Here is a 22,768-nt window from a genome sequence, read left to right on the forward strand (position 1 = left end):
ACCATCTTCTTGTAGGAGCAGCAATTACTCTCAACTCCTGAGCCATCTCTCTGGTTTTTGTGAGGGGTGGGAAGGGAGAGGGAGGGAGGGGGAGAGAGAGGCAGAGGAGAGAGAGAAAGAGAGGAGAAATGTGTGCGTGTGTATACATGTACACCTGCTACAACACACATGGAGATCTGAGGACAACTTGTGGGCGTCTGTTCCCTCCTTCTATCATATGGGTTTGAGCACTAAAACTCAGGTTATCAGGTTTGGTGGCAAGAACCTTTACTCATTAAGCCATCTCACTGGACTCTCTTTTGTTTTTTGGAGATGCATCTCACTGTGAAGGTCTGATTTGTCTGGAATGTGCTTTGTAGATCAAACTGGATTGGAACATATGACAATCCTTATCTCTGTCAGTTGCTGGGATTATGGATATTCATCATCCCATTTAGCCAAGGGTTGAATTCTGTTGTTATACAAGTGTAAGCATTTGTGACTTCCCTAAAATAGAATTTGATGCCCTTACAAAGATAGAGGACAAGAAATAGAGAGTGAGAGCAAGTCATTAGTCAAGTATTAAGAAATTAGGTGTTCATGCTCCTGGTCACCCAGAACCAATAGGAAACTGAATACAAGGATAAGACGAGATCAAGAATTTAGGACTACTCTAGTTAGTTGTCTTGTGGGCTCTGTTAGAGTTGTTTTGCCTCCTAGAAAGGTTGATTATAATTTTATATGTTAACTACTTTAACGTTGTAGGTGATCATCATGTTTCTGTTTTCTAGGAATTGACAGGGGAATTCTTCAGTTCCTTTGGGAAAGAAAACTCCCTCATAGAAAGGTCTGGTTTAGAAACATTAAATGAAAGATGAAATATACCTAGTATAATTTCTCTATTCCTATACAGTGATTAAGTCATTGAGTAGAGTATGACCAACTATTTAAAAAATTATTTTATGTATATGGGTGTTTTGCCTACATTATGTCTATGCACTTGCATGCTTAGTGTCCTCAGAGACCAGAAGAGGACATTGGATTCCCTGGAACTAGAGTTACAGATGGTTGTAAGCCACCATGTGGGTGCTTGGAACTGAATGTGGATCCTCTGGAAGAGCTGCAATGCTCTTAATCTCTGAGTCATCTTGTTAGCCCTGTAAACCCTTTTGTTGTTGTTTCCAGCCAGGGTTCCTCTTAGCTCAGGCTGTCCTCTAGCTCACGCTATAGAAGCATGTAGAGGGGTTGGGGATTTAGCTCAGTGGTAGAGTGCTTGCCTAGCAAGCTCAAGGCCCTGGGTTCCGTCCTCAGCTCCGGGGATGGGTGGGGAGAAGGATATAGAAGGATAAGTCTCTACTTCCAGGTGCTGGAATTACAGTGTGCCCGGTTTACATGGTGCTAGGGATTGAAGCAGGACCAGGCAAATACTCGGCCAACTGAGCTTTAGCCCCAGCTGCATGTTAAGGCTTATTGAGTGAGCACATTAAGGGAGACTACTTTTATTTTATTTTTTTAAGTGCTACTCTCGGAGGCAGAGGCAGGGGGACTTCTTGAGTTTGAGGCCAGCCAGGATTCTGTTACACAGAGAACCCCTCCCCCCCCCAAAAAAAAAAAAAAAAGAAAAAGTGCTACTCGTTTTTTATTTACTTAAGTACTCAGAATGCTGGAGTTAGAACCAGGGCCTGGCACATGCCCTGGTAAGTGACTCTGTTAATAAGCCTTATCTCTCAGTCCTTCCCCCAACTTACTTACATTTTTTTGTTTGTTTGTTTTGTTTTTGTTTTTTAAGGACTGTAAGTCTTTTTATATCCATATGAAAGTCCCTTTGAGATAGAGTCTCCTGGAGCCCTGGTTGGCTTGGAATTTGCTATATAGACAAGGCTGGCCCTTGACCCACAGAGATCTGCTTGTGTGTGCCTCCTGAATTCTGGTATTGAATATGTGCACTCTCTTGTCTTAAATGAGAGCAATACCTAGGGTTGAACTGTGATGAGGACCTATTGAATGCAACCTATCATGACATACAATATCAATCACTTGGTGGATAGCTTGTTGTAGATGCAAAATTTTTTGTTTTAATTGCTGAGGGGCTGAAGGGATAGCTCAGTGGTTAAGAGTGCTATATCACTTTTCAGAGGACCCAATTTGGTGCCTAACATCCACATTGTGTGGTTCATAACTGCCTGTAACTTCAGGTTCCAGGATCTGACACCCTCAATGTAGCCTCCAGGATGCTATACATGTCCACAAACTTACATGCAGATACACAAATATACACATAACTATAAGAAAATTAGACTGGAGCAGTGGTGCTTGTCTTTAAATCCCAGCACTCAGGAGGCAGAGGCAGCCAGATCTCTGAGTCTACATACCGAGTTCAAACCTAATCAGGGTTCCACAGAGAAAAAATCAGTCATTCTCTCTTCCTGGTCTCCTGCCCTCCTGAGACAAGTCCTGGGCCTCCTTATACATGCTAGGTAAACAGTATCAATGAGCTATACATCATTTTCCAGTTTTTCTGAAATTTTAAGTTTAATGTATTGCTTTGGAAACCATTGATTTAGAAAATAATATCTCTTGAGTATAATTTTCTGTTTACTCACTATTTTCAGAACCTTACTATTAGCGGAGAAATAAGAGTTTTGTGAGATTCTCATGTAGGTCTTGTAATTGTATTTTAATTTTTACAGAATCAAATGAGGCACTCTTGAGCTGTAGTATATTGATGGTATTTATCAGTTGAAAAGCACTCACCCCTTGTTGTTCCTTATTAAAGTCTTAGTTCTTGAATAGACAAAGATCTTAGAACACCCTCAGCTAAGAGCGAGCTTCAGTGTGGTGGTGGTGCATGCCTTTAATCCCAGCACTCGAGAGGCAGAGGCAGGTGGATCTCTGAGTTCAAGGCCAGCCTAGTGTACAGAGCAAGTTCCAGGACAGCCAGGGGGTGTGGGGTGGAGACAGGGGTTCTTGTAAGATAGGACTAGCCTCTAATTCCCTATATAGGGACCTCAAATTTTTTTGGTTTTTCCAGATAGGGTTTCTCTGTGTAGCTTTGGAGCCTGTCCTGGAACTAGCTCTGTAGACCAGGCTGACCTCACACATAGAGATCTGCCTACTTCTGCCTCCTGAGTTCTGGGTTTAAAGGTATGTGCCACCACCACCAGTACATTTAGGCTTCTTAAATAGCTTTTACAGAACTACACCCCTAGTCTGCATAAACCATTTTTATTTATTTTTTTTATATTGTGTGTTTGTGTGTGTGTGTGTGTGTGCGCACGTGCTCATGTAAGTATGAGTCTGAGTGTATATCTGCACCATATATATACATATATATATATACACACACACACATATACACACACATATATATATATATATGCAGTAGCCCTCAGAGGTCAGAAGGCGTGTGGATCCTCTGGAACCAGAATTACAGATGGTTGTGAACCACCGTGTGGATGCTAGGAACCAAACCTGGGTCCACTGCAAAAGCAGTAAGTGCTCTTAACTGCTGAACCATTACTCCATCTTTGGGCATAACTTTTTTTTTTTTTTTAAATTTATGTATATTGGTGGTTTGCCTGCATGAGAGTGTCAGATCCACTGGAACTGGAGTTAGACAGCTGTGAGATGCCATGTGGGTGCTGGGAATTGAACCTGGGTCCTCTGGAAGAGCAGCCAGTGCTCTTAACCACGGATCCAGCCCCAGCATAAACCATTTTTAAAGTGTGGGGGGGGGAGGGCACTGGAGAGATGGTTCAGTGGTTAAGTGCTCTTTCTGTTTTGCAGAGGACCCTGTTTTGGTTCCCACTACCCACATCAGGCAGCTCACACTGGCCTGTAACTACAGCTCCGGGGAATCATGCCTTCTGTCCTTGACACAAGTTCATGCAGACATGCACACATACCTATACATAAAAATAATCTTTCTAAAAACTGTTCACAGAACTGAAGGTGCATTTAACTAACATGTACAAGGCTTTGAGTTTTCAATTCCCAGCTCCACCACCACAGCACAGCACAGCACAGCACACCCCAACACACACACACACACACACACACACACACACACACAAAAAAAAAAAAAAAAAAACAAAAAAAAAAACAAAAGACAGATGAGAGTATAGCTCAGTGGTAGGGTACTTGTCTAGTACTTATGACATTTATATCACATCAGCTCTACTAAAAGTAAAACTCCAAACTTAAGAGTGTGATTGTGTTAGATCTGGCTTCAATTGTTTGAGATCTTGTCAATTGATAGGGCTACATCAGCTGTTACCTGTAGGACAGCTTCAGGAAAAAAAATATTGAAGCTGGGTGTGGTGGCCAACACCTGTAATTCTAGCATTCAGTATGCTAAGGCTGGATTGAGGATTGCTGCCAGTTCAAGGCCAGTTTGGACTATAGTGTGATTTTGTCTTTTTTTTTTTTTTTTTAAAGTTTGAGCTGGATGTGGTGGCATGTGCATTTAATCCCAGCATTGAGGCAGAGGCAGGCTAATCTTTATGAGTTTGAGGCCACCCTGGTCTACATAGTGAGTTCCAGGATATCCAAAGCTATATAGTGAAACCCTATCTCAATTTGATGACCATGTCTGCTGCTTTACTAGTACCTGTGCTACGTACAGTACTTAAGTAAGGTTGAAGAAAATTAGCTTGAGTCTGACTTGCACACTCCTGTAATCTAGTACTCATAGATGCTGTCAGGAAGATCTTGAGTTTGAGTGTAGTGGGGTGGTGGTTGTAAGGGGGAATTAAATAAGGAGGTCGATAGTGTGTCTTGGTGTAGTATTTTTGTGGGGTGTTTTTTTTTTTTTTTTTTTTTTGTAGTCTTGGATGTTGACTCTGGAAACTAAACAGTTAAAGCACCATGCTTTGAGAGGAAACTAGCTCTCATGAATGAAGGCAAACTTTGGCAGTAGGCCAGAATAATGGGGGGGTAGTTAGGGTGGGAAAAATAACTGACTTTTGTACCACAAACGACTTCTTAAAATTAAGAGATAATCCCATGTCCTGAGGTTATAAACCGGCTACAGCTGGCTCCCTAGCTCCGCTAGGCATCATGGGTAAAGTAATCGTCCCCCTGTTTCTTTTGTTTAATATAACATTATGCCATGTGATTGGCAGCATTGTACCGGATTGGAGACCAGGTTTGTGCAGGTCTCTCATTGTGGCTGCTTTGCATGGGGCCACCTCTGAGAGCTTCTTTTACTATAGGAAAGACACAATAGGAAAGAGAGTGAGGGACCCCACACACACCAGGAGGGCAAGGAAACCTGCAGTCTAAATCCATCTCTCCTGTTCTGTTTGTATGTCCCTCTTTTTTTGTCTCCAGTTTTCTTGATAGCTAGGCGAGAGAGTAGAAATTATAGAAGTACCTTAGCTGTCTTTCCGCCCCACCACACCTTTTTTCTTTATCTAAAAGTAGAAACGCATTTCTTTTGAGTTCTTCACAACTGTTTCCTGATTGTGTGGTTTCTGGTGGAATTGAAGTAATAAAACACTGTTGCTTTTTAAAATCTGTTATGGAATAATATCTTTTCTGTTTGGATCCTCTTACCTTCTGCCTTATCCATTTGCTGTAATGGTAACGGTTTTTGGCTCCAGTATGCTATAAGCAGCATGTGAAGGTTCGTTTTCTCTTGAGCCTCCTGCCTTCCTTCCTAGGCACCCCCCCTTCCTCCTTCATTTTAAAAAATGTCTTTTGTCTGCTGCAGGATGGTTCTAGCTCCCCTTACCCTGATACTCCCCCTTACATGTTAGCTTCAATCCTGCTCTGTGAATGGAATCAACCAGCTGACTGAGTGCTGGCATCATGCCAGGGGGTTGTGAGAAGAAATGAGAATGTGCGCGCTCTCGTGTGTGTAAGCATATACAGAACACAAAGGGAAAGGCCTGCAGTCTAGGAAATCACAGGCTCTTATATAAGGAAGTCTACGTCATCTCTGCTTGCTTGTGCTGTGGGCAAGGAGATGGAGGAGGCTTAGAGTGTAGGAAGATATCTTTTTGACACACATACATATTTTCTTTGCTGTCCTAAAACAGCAGGTATTTGTATTGCAGCAAATGAGAGAGAATGCACTGCTGTGTACAAATAGTAGCAACCATATATTCGCGGGGGCAATAGTAACTTTAAGAAGGTGAGGCAAGGCCAGTTGTTGGTAGTGGTGGTGGTGGCAGCTGTGCATGCCTTTAATCCCAGTACTAAGGAGGCAGAGACAGGCGGATCTCTGTGAGTTTGAGGCCAGCTGGGTCTACAGAGCGAGATCCAGGACAGGCACCAAAACTGCACAGAGAAACCCTGCCTAGAAAAACAAACAAATAAAAATGAATGAAAGAAAAATAGAAAACAAAAGTACAGTTCTGTCACTACTCTTTTGCATTTATGTGTGTTTGCTTCGTATGTATGTGTTATATAGGAAGTAGCTTTGTTTGTTAATGAGAAAGTATGTTAACAATAAAAAGTTTACACTAGCCGGGTGGTGGTGGCGCATGCCTTTAATCCCAGCATTCGAGAGGCAAAGCTAGGCGGATCTCTGTGAGTTCGAGGCCAGCCTGGGCTACAGAGTGAGATCCAGGAAAGGCGCAAAGCTATACAGAGAAACCCTGTCTCGAAAAACAAAACAAACAAACAAAAAAAGTTAACACTACTACAGTTGGTTTTTATGTATGTGAGTTTGTTATTGTTCCCATCTGACTTTTCAGAATAGTGGCACTGATGTACAAGGATTGGGAGACTTTTAGAGTGGGAGGAAACTTAAACTGGTTTAGCCTATAATAAGGGTTTGTTAGATTGCAGTGTAGAAACTCCTTAATTGATTGGGAACGCTTGTATCTTTTTGTTTAAAAAAAATTACACGCCCCCGCCCCCCTTCAGTCAAGGTCTCATCACTCTATAGCCTAGTCTAAACTCAGACTCACTATGTTTCCCAGGCTAGACTTGAATTTGTGATCCTTTTGCTTCTGTCTTTCAAGTATTGGGATTACAGGTATGTACTACTGAGTCTGGTTTTACAAATCTCTGTTCTTGCCATAGATTTAAATGTCTGTGGTGTCTTGAATTTTGGAATAAAATTCTTTTGTTAGGAAAGTAATATGAAGTTGCACCTTTTAGCACCTAACCTTTTTTGTTTTCATTCGTATTGGAGATCAAACAGGGCTTTGTGCATGGTGGATAAGAACTCTACCACTGGGGGGTTGGGGATTTTAATTTAGCTCAGTGGTAGAGTGCTTGCCTAGCAAGTGCAAGGCCTTGGGTTTGGTCCTTAGCTCTGGGGATGGGGGGGAGGAGGAGAACTCTACCACTGAGTTACTTGCCTAGTCTGAAGTTAAATTTTTAAGGTTTTAGCACAGGATTGACTAAAATGGCTGCCTGCTTATTCCCCAGTTAGTTATTTTCCCACCCCAGTTTGCTACAGCTCAGTCTCCCAAGTTCCTTTGTATATGCGTGGTGGTCAGAGGACTTAGTTCTCTCCTTGGGTCCCTGGGGATCGATCAGACTCAGGTCATCAGGCTGGACAGCGAGCATCTTTATCCACCAAGCCATCTCTTGGGCCTGTAGATAGATACTTTCTTCTTTTCCCTTCTTCTCTCCCTTCCTTTTTAGTTAAGCTTCTGGTTTTGGTATCAGGAAAATACTGGCTTCAAAGAATGGCTTCTTTTCTATTTTATGGAACAATTTGAGAATTACTAATGTTAGCTCTTCTTTAAAGGTCTAGTAGGTGCCTGGCCTGGTGGCACATGCCTTTAATTCCAGCATTGAGGAGGCAGAGACAGGAGGAGGATCTCTGTGAGTTCAAGGCCAGCTTGGTCTATAAAACAAGTTCCAAGATAGTCAGGCTACACAGAGAAACCCTATCTTGAAAAACCAAACCAAAACAAAAGTTGTTTGATTCTTTTTCTAACTTGCTGGTTATTTTAGCTATAATGTACAAACAGTATCTATTTGTGAGCCTCCTGGTGCTAGGAATTGACTCTAGGGCCTTGTGCATGCTGGACACATAAGTACAGACCCATGTCTCTAGCCTGGAGTATGGGGGTGTTCTTTGATGTTTTAAATTACCTTTTTATTTATTTCTTTTACTTTATGTGTGTAAATGTTTTACCTGCATGAAGATCTCAAAGCCCACCGTCACAGTGACACACTTCTTCCAACAAGGCCACACTTCCTAACTGTGCCACTCCCTATGGGCCAAGCATTCACACACCTGAGTCTTTTTAAACCACCACACTGTGTATTAACTAAGATGTGGTGTGTGGCTGTACTTTTATTACTGTGAACCGGGTGGGGTTTAGTGACAGTCAGAAGCCAGGGTTCATTCTATAGGTACCTTTGGGTCAGTTTTCTGTTTTGGTGTTTGTGATGGGGATGCCTCGTGGAGCTAAGCACTTCCTAATAGGTTTTCTATACCTTGATAGTAGATTTCTCCACTGACGTGGTAAGCCAGATCAAGCCGAATTGAAAAAGTAAAAGAACAGGTTTATTTTGAGCAAAGCAATTCTGCAGCCCCCAGAGATAGGGGCAAGAGAAATCACATGTCTGAACTAAAGCAGGGTATTGAAATACCCTGTAGGTGAGGGGTGATGACTTGTCTTCCATAAGCTGAGTTTGTGCCCAAGTATGGTATGCTTAGGCAGGGTCTTGGGCCGCCACAGCCACCAAGAATGTGGAACTGGGTTTTTGGTGCCTTTTCTTTGTTGGAGATTTTTCTGAGGCAGTGTTTGGAGAGAGAGGAATGAGGCTTTCGCAGGAATGAGCTGGAACTTCCAGCCGAGCAAACACTTCCTTCATGTAACTCCTGAGCATGTGCTCTATTGCCAAGCTGTAGCCCCAGCCTCTGAATAGAGTGTTCTTTCCTTTGTTGGGAAGAGATAGGAGTGACAGGAGATAGGATCTCACGTAGCCCTGGCTGTCCTTGAACTTACTATGTAGTTAGAGCTGACTTTGAACTCCTGATCCACTTACCTCCACCTCTGAGGTTACCATGATTACAGTTGAGTGCTGCTTTTCTTTGATCTTTGAGTATTCTTTTAAAGAGACCATGAGACCAAAGAATCAAAAATGCTGTGGCTCAAACAAGAAAGAAGAATTTCACTGGGGGGTGGGGGTGGGGGCATACCTTTAGTCCCAGCACTTGGGAGGCAGAAGCAGGCAGTTCTCTGACTTTGAGGATTGCCAGGGATACTCAGAGAAACCATGTCTGGAAAAACCAAAACAAACAAACAAACAAACAAAACCCCAAAAAACCCAAGTATTTCTTTCTTGTAATGCCCAGGGTGAGTCATCATGTTACTTTCGTTCCATACAGTAATCTATAGATGCCAGTTACTTTTACATTGAATTTTCTACTGATCCTGAGAACCATGTGTTTTGGGTATTAGAGCTTATCAGAATCACCTGGATGGGTTTTAAGAACACAGTTATCATCCCCAGAATTTCAGTCTCCCCGTGTCTGGAATGGAGCTTAAGAATTTATATACCCAACAAGTTTGGGCGGGTGGTGGGAAGGATGGGGTAGGACAGATTCTCCCACTACCAGTAGGAGGAGTACACATTCCAGGGCTTGTCAGTCCATCTGTCCCCCTTTTTTGTAAATGTGTGTGCATATGTGTGACTGTGTGTGCCACGTGTGAGTGTCTAAGGATGCCAGAAGAGGGTGTTATGTGCCCTGGAGCTAGAATTATAAGTGGTTGTGACCATCTGAAGTGGGTCTGGGATTGAACCCTGGTCCTCTGGGAGAGCAGTAAATGCTCTTAAATGTTCAGTCATCTCTCCTGTGTCCTTCTCTTAAAGATCCAAGCTGAGTTTCAACCAAAAGGGAAGGGGAAAAGACATGGAGGAGTTGGCCTACCTTCTTTTCCTTCTCTGCCAGGAAGTGGTTTACATCATTTCTTTTTTCCACTGTTAAGAGGTTAGCCTTAGGTATGAAATGTATTTATTGCAGGGGCTGGAGAGATGCCTCAGCAGTTAAGAACACCCCTGACTGCTCCTCCAGAGGTCCTGAGTTCAATTCCCAGGAACCACATGGTGGCTCACAACCATCTGTAATGAGATCTGATGTCCTCTTCTGGTATGCAGGCACACATGCAGGCAGAACACTGAATATATAATAAATAACTAAATCTTAGAGAGGAGAGGGGGGGGCGGGAGAAAGAAATATATTGTAGCCAAAAAGTGATGTGGCCAATTTCCATTACTATGAAATACAGAAGTTATTTTTGTTTGTTTGTTTTTTCTTCGAGACAGGGTTTCTCTGTGTAGCTTTGGACCCTGTCTGGAACTCGCTCTATAGACCAGGTTAGCCTCCAACTCACAGAGATCCACCTGGCTCTGCCTACTGAGTGCTGGGATTAAAGGTATGCACCACCACTGCCTGGCTAAGAAGTTAATGTTATAAAAACATTTATTTAAAGAGGTAGGGAGGGAAGAGGTAGGTGTGTGTGTGTGTCTGTGTCTGTGTGTGTGTGTGTGTGTGTGTGTGTCTGTGTCTGTGTCTGTGTCTGTGTCTGTGTCTGTCTGTCTGTCTGTCCAGAAACAGTGACAGTTGTTCTGCAGGGCAGGCACTTGAGGTAGCAGCAACCTAAATGGAATTGTAGAACTGGGAGAATTTTTCCAGAGGTATATTCATATAGGAAGCATATTTTTTTCCTTCCTTAGATTTTATGGAGCTTTAGTGGAGAAGTTTAGTTATTTTGTTGTTTTTTGTTTTGTTTAACATTGGAGAAGTGTGGTACACATGTGGAAGTCAGAGGACAGCATGCTGAGTTTTCTTCTACCACATGAGCCCTGGGAATCAGCAAGCTAGTCCCAAGTACCCTTTACCCACTGAACCATATTGTTGGTTCAGGAAGTTAATTATAATATAGGCAGTGAGCAGCAGTATCATTGAGAAATTGGTGGATCTCTGTGAGTTTGAGGCCAGCCTGATCTACAGAGCGAGATCAAAAAAACTAAAAAAGAAAAAGAGATTGGGAGAATACACACTTTATTATGGTTATGTTTTATCCGATGGTGTTTATGTAGAAGCATGGTGAGGGGTCAAGGGTGGTGGTATATGCACATATAGGAGTGAGGCCGCTCACAGAAGATTGGGACAGACAGGTTTGGTTAGGAGAGTGAAATGGAGGCTAGGCAATAAGGTATAATGAACTATTAAAAACCTTAAAAGAGGGCCTGGGGAGGGAGGCAGGAGAGAAAATTTAAACAACAAAAAAATCTAAAGAGAAGTCTAAGTTTTATTAAATTGAAACAGCAAGGAAAAGCCACTGAAAGCTGTTCTGTCCTTTAAGGTCTTGAGGTTCTTTCTGGTAATACTCTGCGTAATTATTTTCTCCCTTAAGTCATGGTCACAAAAGCCATTTAGCGGTCTGGAGAGACAGCTCAGCGGTTTAAGAGCACGTACTACTCTTCCAGAGGGCTTGAGTTCAGTTCCTAGCACCCACACAAGTGCCTTACAGTCTCCTGTAACTCCAGCTCAAGGGTATCCAATGCCTTCTTTTGGCTTCCATGGGTACCTGCATTCATGTACTCATACCCCCACATAGACACAGGCATATACATGTAATTAAAAATAAAACCTTCTGGGGAAATCTTAATGCCTCGGTGTTAGTTGCCCAAATATGGGTGTTTGATCCATACTCAGTTCAAGAAAAATATATATAATGGAGAAAAAGGAGGGAGTGGGGTGAGAGTAAGGTTTTTGTGAAAAAAGAACCATCATTTTCTGTGTGTGTCAATTTAAATAAGACCATTGATAGATAGTCTGCATAAGAACCTAAGACAGATTTATTCTAAAACAGCTTCCTCTATGTCCACTTAATTTTGGAGAAGTACTATTTGTCTCAGAAGAGTTAATAAATTGTACTTATCTTTAGGCTTAGTACTTCACTTAGGCTTGATACCTTATAGCAACACTGGTGATGTTTGTAGCAATCTGCCAATATCTTCTATACTTGTGCCAGGTTATTTTCTCAGATTTGTTAAATCTCTTTTCTCCCTTCTACTGTGCCAAGGATCAGAACCATGGCGCTAGATGTGCATGTGCTCTGCCAATGAACTACAGTCTCAGCCTACCACATTTATTTTTATGTTGGTTGATGTCTTAGTCACTGTTCTATTGCTGTGAAGAGACACCATGACCACAGAAACTCTTGTTTTATTTGAGACAGGGTTTCTCTGTGTAGCCTTGGTTGTCCTGGAACTTACCCTGTAGACCACGCTGGCCTTGAACTCACAGAGATCTACCTGCCTCTGCCTCTTGAGTGCTGGGATTAAAGGCATGAACCACCCAGCCATAGCAACTCTTATAAGGGAAAGCATTTAATTGGGACTGACTTATAGTTCAGAAGGTTAGTTCATTGTCATCATGGTAGGGAGCTTGGCAGCACGTAGGCAGTATGCAGGCAGACGTGGTGCTGGAGAAGTAGCTTGACATTTCTACATCCAAATCTGCAGGCTGCGGGAAGAGAGATCCAATGGGACTAGCTTAGGCTTCTGAAACCTCAAAGTCCACCCCAGTTGACACTCTTCTTTTAACAATGCCAAACCTCCCAATACTTTCAAATAGTCTCATTCCCTGGTGATCAAATATTCAAATCTATGAGCCTATGGGGGGCATTCTTAATTTAAACCACCACAATATCATTGCCAAGTAATGGTGTTATGTTGTGTTTTTGAGACACCGCTTATTCTGGAACTCATATGTAGTCTAGGCTGGCCAAGAACTTAACAGCAATCCTCTTGCCTTAGCCTCCTCAGTGCTAGGTTTACAGCCATGAGTCACCATACCCAGCTCCTTGCCAGTTACAATATAAGCAGCACTTTGGGCTTATGTCCTTTGTATTACTAGCTTGTACAGAGACCTGGGTGATTTCTTCTGTTTCCTTGTTGAGTAAATCTCTTCTTAGTGAGAAACAGCATTCATAGACCCACACTTGGTACCGTGCTTTTCTCGGGCAATTGTCAATATTTCACTCTGACAATTGCTAAGTTCCAGAGATTACTACTTCTAGGATGGTATAGAAGCAACCTCTAAAGTCATCTCATTAAAATGGTATATTTAGAGATAATTTAATTCCTTGTAGACTCTGAAATGAAACTTGTTTTTTCTCTAGTTTGCTTTCTGTTAGGGGCTTTTATAGCCCCATTTGAGGAATTTGTTCTGCAGTTTTGTTTGTATATGTTTAAGTTCCTTTAGGGAAATGAAATGGAGAGGTTATATTCCTGGGAAGTACATAGTTACTTACTGGGAATGGCTGGCAATTCAGAGCATTAGTTAGCTTGGAAGGAGCTCAGCTATCTGGTCTGCATTAGGGTAGGTGGGAAATGGTGCAGGATGGAATCCATTATTCTGTGGTCTTTGCCAGGACATGAAAAATACATTGTTTCTGGTTTGGTAGAAAACATGGTTTCATTTAATTGAAAGGTTTTGTTTTTGTTTTGTGTGTGTGTCCATATGTCCCATTCCGTCGTCCCCCGTCCGTCCGTCCGTCCCCCCCCCCAAGGAATTAACTATAAGGGTTTGCATATACTACCAAGTGCTCTAACAGCTGAGCCATACCCAAGTTCTTTATGTAGAAATTTGGAAGTAGAGGTCAAAGATTTACTAACATCTGAAGATCAATTGAGACACATCATTTGGTTAATTATTATATTTATCCCCTTAAAATATGTGAATTGGTCAGAGGCAATTATACAACCTTCAAATTCTAGCCCTTGTGAAGAAGAAGCTTCTAGAATTTCTTTTTTCCTTTCTTTTCTTTCTTTGTTTTGTTTTTTGAGACAGGGTTTCTCTGTGTAGTTTTGGTACCTGTCCTGGATTTCGCTCTGTAGCCCAGGCTGGCCTCGAACTCACAGAGATCTGCCTGGCTCTGCCTCTCGAATGCTAGGATTAAAGGCGTGCGCCACCACCGCCCGGCAGGAGTTTTGTGTGCGTGCGTGCGTGTGTGCGTGTGTGTGTGTGTGTGTGTGTGTGTGTGCGCGCGCGTGCGTGCGTGCGTGCGTGCGTGCGTATGAGACTTTTCTAAGGTTTAAATGATTACTTTGTCCCTGTCACAATCCCTTCCCATGCTATTTTCCCAAAGATGCAGTTTTGAAGTCCACAGCATTATTAGTCTGATTATGAAAGTAAATTTGGGGACTGTGTGGTCTGTGATGTACATTGCTGTCTTCATGTATCATAGATACAATAGTATCATTGGCAAATACGGCTTAAGTTTTTACTGTCAAAGCAGAATGCACAGAAGAGCATCCTCTTTAGCATGAGTGTCCATTGGCTGAGAGTTGAAAGCCATTTACAATCTTGATGTGGGAGAAGAGGGACAGTGTTCTGGTTGTTAGAAGTGCATATAGACTTGACCTATCACTCATTTGTGGTGTGTAATTTTTTTTTAAGTCACAGTTTGACACAATGAGAATAATCCAAACTCCATAGGAATGTGAGAATGAAATGATTTTTGTGTTCTTCTTAGCCCATTCTAGCATTTGCTCAAATGTTGATCCCCTCTATCTTTCTTGTCCCCAGGCACATACCTGTTACTTTTCTTCCTGCTAGAGTATACTTTCTTACATCTGACTGTGGCAACATGTCACTTGGAAGGCACTTTACTTAGAAATCTTTCTTCTGTATGTACTTAGGAAAAAGTGATTTTCAGGAGCAGTCTGAAAGATTCTTCTATGCTTTTTCTCACTGGTGCTCATTGTTATTGGTGCCATGGAATGAAACATGAAGGAGAGTTTGTTTTCCTTTTATTTAAAAGTAATATTTAGTCAGGTGGTGATGGCACACGGAAGGCAGAGACAGGCGGATCTCTGTGAGTTCAAGGCCAGCCTGGGCTACAGAGTGAGTTCCAGGAAAGGCTCCAAAGCTACACAGAGAAACCCTCTCTCGAAAAAACAGGGATATAGCTCAAATGATAGAGTGCTTGCCTAGCATGCAAGAAGCCCTGGACTCAATTCCCAGCACTATATATAAACTGGATGTTGTGGAACATGCCTGTAATTCTACAGCTAAGTAGATTGAGACAGGAGGAACAGTAGTTAGGTCATCCTATGATATGTATCAGCTTCAAGGCCATGCTTATCTATGAGACCCTGTCTTAAATAAATAAATGAATAAATAAAGTAAAAGAAAAATGGTAATCACCCTACATTTCAGCCCCTACATAAGTCTGCATTGTTCCCACCCCATTGTACATGTGTGTGCTACCTTGAACACGCACACTTTTTAAATATTTATTTATTTATTTATTCATTCATTCATTCATTTATTTATTTATTTATTTATTTTATTCGAGACAGGGTTTCTCTGTGTAGCTTTGCGCCTTTCCTGGAACTCACTTGGTAGCCCAGGCTGGCCTCTACTCACAGAGATCCGCCTGGCTCTGCCTCCCGAGTGCTGGGATTAAAAGTGTGTGCCACCTCCACCCAGCTTCAAGTTTATTTAAAGATGTATTTATTATGTATATGTGTGATTTGCATGCAGCATGTAAATGCATTGTGTGCATGCACTGCCAGCAGAGGCTAGAAAATAGAAAAGAGCATTGGATCTCCTGGAACAGACAGTTGTAAGCTGCCATGTGGATTCTAGGAACCCAATTCAGGTGCTCTTAACTACTGAGCTGTCTTGCCAGTGCCTAGCCCTTTTTTAAAAAAAAGTTATTTCTTTTAATTTTGCTTTGGTTACCCAGGCTGCTTAGCTTTGAATTCGGGACCCTGCTTTCTCAGTCTCCCAAATAGATGGGATTACAGTTATGTTCCACCAAGCCTAGTCAACATTGTCCGCTATTGTGAAAAAAGTTTTTTTTCTTACATAGTATGGATTAGTGCTATTATCCAATTTGGATGGACTTGTTTTTTTCTTCTGGAGCTGAGGACTGAACCCAGGGCCTTGCGCTTGCTAGGCAAGCGCTCTGCCACTGAGCTAAATCCCCAACCCATTGGATGGATTATTATGAAAGTAAAGCAGATGTGTAAAACCCAAACCCAGTTATTTTTTAGTATTGAGAGATTCAGCAGACAGATTACAGCCAAATTATCCCAAAAGTATATACATGTTGACTCTCGATTCATGTATTAACTGTGGAATGGCTATACTGTATAGACCAACAATAGTCTGTAGACTACTTTGAATAGTGTAGCTGTTCAGAAAATGAAAATGTTTTGTTGACCACTAGAAAGTAGCCTCTTCATTAGTCTCAGGAAGCCCAGTTGCTCATCTTCAAAACAAAGTTTTTTTGTTTTTGTTTTTTTTTTTCTTTTTCGAGACAGGGTTTCTATGCGTAGCTTTGCGCCTTTCCTGGAGCTCACTTGGTAGCCCAGGCTGGCCTCGAACTCACAGAGATCCGCCTGGCTCTGCCTCCCGAGTGCTGGGATTAAAGGCGTGCGCCACCACCGCCCGGCCAAAACAAAGTTTTACTGCTCTGCTTATTTGGGGGAATGTCATGAGGATATGTATGTAAAAATGAATTATATGACAAGGAGTTTGCTATCCAAATATGTATTTGCTGTGATGTTGGAGATGCCAAGTTTACTAAATTTCAGTTTAAAACATGAAATGTCCTCAGGCAGGACATGGCTGTTTACACCTTTAATATCAGTGCTGGGGAAGCAAAGGCAAGCATATATTTGTGAGTTTCAATGGCCAGCCTGGTCTACAAAGCATATTCTAGGTCAGCCAAAGCTCCATAGAGAGACACCATCACCACATTAAACAAACAAACAAGTAAGTAAAGCCTTAGACTATAGTGTCCAGTATTTCTTTGAACATCAGTGCTTGTATTTTTTTAGTATATAGCTCTGGGCTGTTTCTTGGTAATGTCTGAAATGAGAACACTTTGGAGATATATCACAGTTTTCAAATTGCTTATTTTTGGAGGCAAGAATTCCTTTGAATTGTTTCTGGTGTTTGTTGTATATGATTATTTTGTTGTTTTTTGAGACAGGGTTTCTCTGTGTAGTTTTGGTGCCTGTCCTGGATCTTGCTCTGTAGACCAGGCTGGCCTTGAACTCACAGAGATCCTCTTGGCTCTGCCTCTTAAGTGCCAGGCAGGATTAAAGGCTTGCACCGCCACTGCCCAGATCTTTTTCTTAAGGCCGTTATAGGCAAGATCTGCACCTTTGGAAAAGGGACTATAAACAGGTCATTCCTAGAAATAATGTTTCTTCAAGGAACAATGGCAACAGAATGCCCCTTCCTTCTGGAGTATGCAGAAGGTGTGGTAAGGGAAAACACTGGACCAACGAATATAGATCAACAAGGGACAGACAAGGTAATCCTTTGCCTCAGGCTTCGGAAAACTCCCAGAAGGGCCTCATGCAGGCCCCCATAGCAAATCCAGTTCAAACCTTTCCTGCAGTTGTAGAGGAAACCCCTACTCAGAGCAATTAAATAACCAAATGCCTATTGGAATAAATCATGCTGGTCAGGATGATAAAACAGAGAGAATAGAAACTTCAGGAGAAAACATAAAATTTTTTGGCAAACTTCTATGAATGAACAAAGACCAAAATTAACGATAAAAATAAATGGTGTTTTGTTGTCTGTTCTGGTAGACACAGGTGTGGATGTTACCATAATTGCACCAGAATTTTGGCATCCAACTTGGCCTCTTCAGGAGGTAAACGTTCAACTGTTAGGAATTGGGACATTATCTCAGGTGAAACAGAGTGCAAGATGGCTCGAATGTATAGGTCCAGAAGGACAGAGAGGAAAATTAAAACCATATATGGCTAACATAGCTATGAACCTGTGGGGTTGAGACTTGTTGCAACACTGGAATACTCAGATTAACATCCCTCCAATCTCAGAAACAAATCATAAACTAGCATATGTTTCTGAGAGAAATATTAGAAGATATTATTCTAATGAGTGGTCACCAGCCATCCATATTATACAATAACAGGGCACAACAACTGATGATCTTCCAAAGACACCGACAGCTCTACCTTTTTTTTTTTTTTTTTTTTTTTCTTCGAGACGGGTTTCTCTGTGTAGCTTTGCACCTTTCCTGGAACTCACTTGGTAGCCCAGGCTGGCCTTGAACTCACAGAGATCCGCCTGTCTCTGCCTCCCGAGTGCTGGGATTAAAGGCGTGCGCCGCCGCCACCTGGCTAGCTCTACCTTTAAAATGGTTGACAAGCCAGTATGGGTTCAGCAATGGCCTTTAACAACAGAGAAACTCTAAGCTTTAGAAGAGCTGGTAGAAGAACAGTTAAATGCTCAGCATATTGAAGAATCAACCAGCCCTTGGAATTCTCCTGTATTTGTTATTAAAAAGAAATCTGGTAAATGGAGAATGGTAACAGACCTTAGAGCAATTAACAAAGTAATTCAGCCAATGGGCTCTCTACAATCTGGAATTCCTTTGCCTACTCTGTTACCAAAATGATGGCCTCTCATAGTTATTGATTTAAAAGACTGTTTCTTGTCAATACCCTTACAAGAAAAAGACAGAGAAAGATTTGCTTTCACAGTGCCTACTTATAATAATTCTCAACCGGTTTAAAGATTTCAATGGAGGATCCTCCCACAGGGAATGTTGAATAGCCATTCATACATATGTATACTCTCAATACATACAGAGTCCCACTGTGTATGTAGCCCTGCCTGACCTAGAACTTGGTGTGTAGACTAGGGTGACTTTGAATTCACAAAGATCTGCCTGCCTCTGCGTCCCAGGAGTGCTGGAATTAAAAGCATGAATAACCATGCCCATTTTTTAAAAAATATTTTTTAATCCTAGGGTAGATTATTCTATCTTTCAGCTGACTACTGGCCTGAAGATTGCTGTCTAGTTCCACAGCCTTTCTCTCTTACATCATGCTCCTTTTCTTAGGATCTATTTGCAGAAGACAGGTTCTTTACTGTTGTTTTAGATTTATTTTGTGTACCAGGTGCATTCTGTGCCTGACGAGGTCGGTCAGAAGAGAGTCCTAGAACTGGAGTTACAGGTGGTTGTGAGCCACCAAATGGGTTCTGGGAATCAAGCTCAGATCCTCTGGAAAAGCAGCTGGTGCTCTTAATTGCTGAACCATTTCTCCATTCCCCAGAAGACAGATTTTGAAGCTAGAAATTGAATCAAGGAGAAAAAAGATTTAGAGTAGCTCTTGTGTACAGGTTAGATTCAAAAGTAAGGAAATGAATTAGAGCCCAGGGTGGTGATACAGGCCTTTAATCCCAACACTGGGGCGTGGGGGTGGAGTGGGAGATGGTGGGTGGAACATCGATCTTTGTGAATTCAAGGTCAGCCTGGTCTACACAGCAAATTTCAGGAATACATAGAGAGATCCTGTCGCCCCTCCACCCCCCCCCCAAAAAAAAAAAAAAACTCAAAGAAGAAAAAATAAATTACTACATACCTTCTTGGTCTCTCTGTGATTCATAGTTTTTGTTTTGTTTTGTTTTTAGGTGAAATGGACAAGTAACATACTAGGTACTGACATGTTCAGAATGCCCGGACAGGCTGTATAAGGAAAAGTTGCCTGGTAGAACAGGGGGCAAGCTTTTATAGATAGGGTGACCATATAAGCTAACCCTTCTAACTGGGGCACTGTTAATCATCATTAGGGGATAAACTGGATCATGTCTCACGTAAATCAAAGCATCTGTTAGTCAGTTTATTAAAGAAATGTTTCTGTAGTTTTGTGTGTGGAGCATGCATAAAAAGGCCACAGTGTCATTCCTGAGATGCAGCCTATCTGTTCTGTTTTGTTCAAGACGGTTTCTTACTGGCCTGGAATAGCACTGACATTGCAGTCATTTAATACCACACCTAGCTGGGGTTTTGTTTGTTTCATGGGTTCTGGGGATTGAACTGACATTCTTCATGCTGTAAGCACTTTACTAAGTGAGCTGTCTTTCCCACCCGTCTTCTTATAGTCATAAGGCAAAAAGACATACTATGTTTAAAAAAAAATGGCATGAACAGGTTTTCAGGCATGAAAGAACGTCAAACTGTAGATCAGTTAATTTACTCTATTATAAAATATGTATAGGAATAAGTGTAACATGTTTAAAAAATTAAAAAGGTAAGCTGGGACCAGATCATGAAGGATCCTCTACACTCTAGGGTGTGTGTCACATGTGGAGTAGTCCTCTTCCTTGTTTTAGACAGGGTCTCTTTGTTCTTAACTGCTGTGAACCCACAAGTTTCCGAGGATTCTCATCTCCTCCTCGTCTCACTGTAGGAGCACTGGGATTACAGATGCATGCTGTTGTCCCTAGCTTGTACACAGGGTTCTGGGGTTTTGAACTCAGCTCCTTGGAACTTGAAAGACAGGTGCCTTACCATTGAACCATCTCTTCATCCCCACCCAAGCTTCTTAAAGCTGTGGGTCACAAATTTGAGTGCTACAAAATAAACAAACATTTGGCAACAGGAAAGGTTCTGAACATGTGAACATCAAAAGTTAAACTCACAGTAAGCTTGGTGTTTCTGGCAACATCGACTATGATGTACTCTGCACCTTCACTGCAGCCTTGGTTCTGAGCAACATTAAATTACATGGCTGTCTTGCCAAGGAATACCCAGTGAGCACTGGCCAAAACACCTGAGCTCTGAATGAAGACAACATGTTGTGTGTTAGGACATGCAGTGTTTTTTTGTTTTGTTTTGTTTTGTTTTTTTGAGACAGGGTTTCTCTGTGTAGCTTTGCGCCTTTCCTGGAACTCACTTGTTAGCCCAGGCTGGCCTCAAACTCACAGAGATCCACCTGGCTCTGCCTCCCGAGTGCTGGGATTAAAGGCGTGTGCCACCACCGCCCGGCCATGCAGTGATTTTACAATACATACCATTTCTACTCTTACAGAAAATGAAGACTTTTATAATATTTTCTTACCACCATTCCTCAGCATACAAGCTTCAAACTAGTGTATTTTTACTTTATTTGTTTGTTTGTTTATTTTTTGTGGTTTTGAGACAAGGTCTCACTATATAGCTCAAGCTGTCTTGAACTCACTATGTAGACCAGTCTGGCCTCAAACTCAGAGATCTACCTGCTTCTTCAAAATGGTATATCTTTGTGTTACAGTGTTTTATTTATTTTTATCGATTGACTTGAGTCATGGTTTTCTTTAGGTCAGGCTGGCTTTGAATTCCTATGTAGTCAAAGCTGGTATTGAATTCCTTATTCTCTTACCTTTACCTCTAGAGTACTGAGATTATAGACAGAGGCCACTAAACCCTGCTTAGAGTCATTCATTCATTCATTCATTTAATGTGTTTTTATTGAGATAGGGTCTCACTATGTAGCTTTGGCTGACCTGGAACTTACTGTGTGGACTAGGCTGACCTAAAACAGAGATCCATCTGATTCTGCCTTCTGAGCTCTGGGATTAAAGCTGGTTATCACTGGGGGCTGGAGAGATGGCTCAGAGGTTAAGAGCACCAACTGCTCCTCCAGAGGTCCTGAGTTCAAGTCCCAGCAACCACATGGTGGCTCACAACCATCTGTAATGAGATCTGGCAGCCTCTTCTGTATACATAATAAATAAATAAATCTTTAAAAAGAAAAAGCTGGTTATCATGACTAACCTAGAATTTCTATTTTAAAAATTGCTGTTTCATTTGCTGACTGATTTTGATCAAAAATTGTTAAGTGGGGCTTGGAGAGATAGCTCTGTTAACAGCATATACTGCTCTTGCAGAGGACCTAGGTTCAGTTGCCAGCACCATGACGTCTATAACTCCATTTTTAGGGGCTCTGACACCCTCTCCTGGCCTCCATGAGCACCAGGTACATACTCAGTGCACATAAATATATGCAGGCACACACATGTAGACAAAATTCTAAATGGTCTTATTAAGTAAGAAACACAAAGCTATATACAGAGTTCAAAGCCCAAGAGATCAGAACAGTAGCCTTTTAGCTTACCAGTAGCTGCCTTCCTTCCCCTCGGAGAGAGATCTTCCTGTGTCCTATCTTTTTATTGCCTTTCTTTTCTGCCTTCTCATTGGCTTTAAACCCAACCACATGACTTCCTTGTCACTGCCTGTTTATACAGACCTCCAGGTCTCTACGGTTGGTACTGAGATTAAAGGCGTGTGTCACCATGCTGGCTGTGTCCTTGAACACACAGACTCTGCCTGCCAGATTGAATTAAAGGTGTGTGCTACCACTGACAGACTTCTGTTTAATGGCTATGATCTCTGATCTCCAGGCAACTTTATTTATTAACATACAAATAAAGTCACATTTCAGCATAAATAAAATATTGTCATACTCACACATAGAAAATAAGTCTTTGGGCGGGTGAGGGGGTGGGGGGGACAGGGACAGGGTTTCTTTGTGTAGCCCTAGCTATCCTGGATTCACTTTGTAGACCAGGCTGGCCTCAAAATCACAGAGATCTGACTGCCTCTGCCTCCCAGGTGCTGAAAATAGAGACCTGTGCTACTATACATAGCGAGAAATGTTTTTTAGAAATTAAGTAAATTTTACTTCAAGATTATGATGACATTTCCAACAATTTATGAAATATACATATTCATTCATACCTTTGACACTTTGTGCAGTATATTTCTATGAAGTGACATTCATTATCAGCATTGATAATGATAAAAATATCTGTGAACCAAGGTCTGCAGAGATACCTCCCTGGTTAAGAGTACATACTGCATGTGTTGAATTCAGAGGTAGATATAGGGGTCCAACGTTCAGGGCGCCATCTGTGGGAGGCCAGCTCCTACTTCTCCCAGGGTTACTATGAGGAGGAGAGAGGGATAAGAAAATATTAGATAGAAAGGTAGTGAAGAAGAGAAAGACAGAAACACAGGATAGCCATTGGGCAGTGGCG

At 41.9% G+C, this 22,768-nt stretch overlaps 1 protein-coding gene across 1 annotated transcript in view; it reads left to right on the top strand.

Moving 5' to 3' along the window:
* The window catches only part of Gatad2b (GATA zinc finger domain containing 2B), a 77,521-nt gene that overhangs the window by 29,092 nt on the left and 25,661 nt on the right, over positions 1-22,768 (top strand). The window lies entirely within an intron of this gene.

Source organism: Peromyscus leucopus, chromosome 6, assembly GCF_004664715.2.
Source record: "Peromyscus leucopus breed LL Stock chromosome 6, UCI_PerLeu_2.1, whole genome shotgun sequence".
In the NCBI taxonomy this organism is placed as follows: Eukaryota; Metazoa; Chordata; class Mammalia; order Rodentia; family Cricetidae; genus Peromyscus; species Peromyscus leucopus.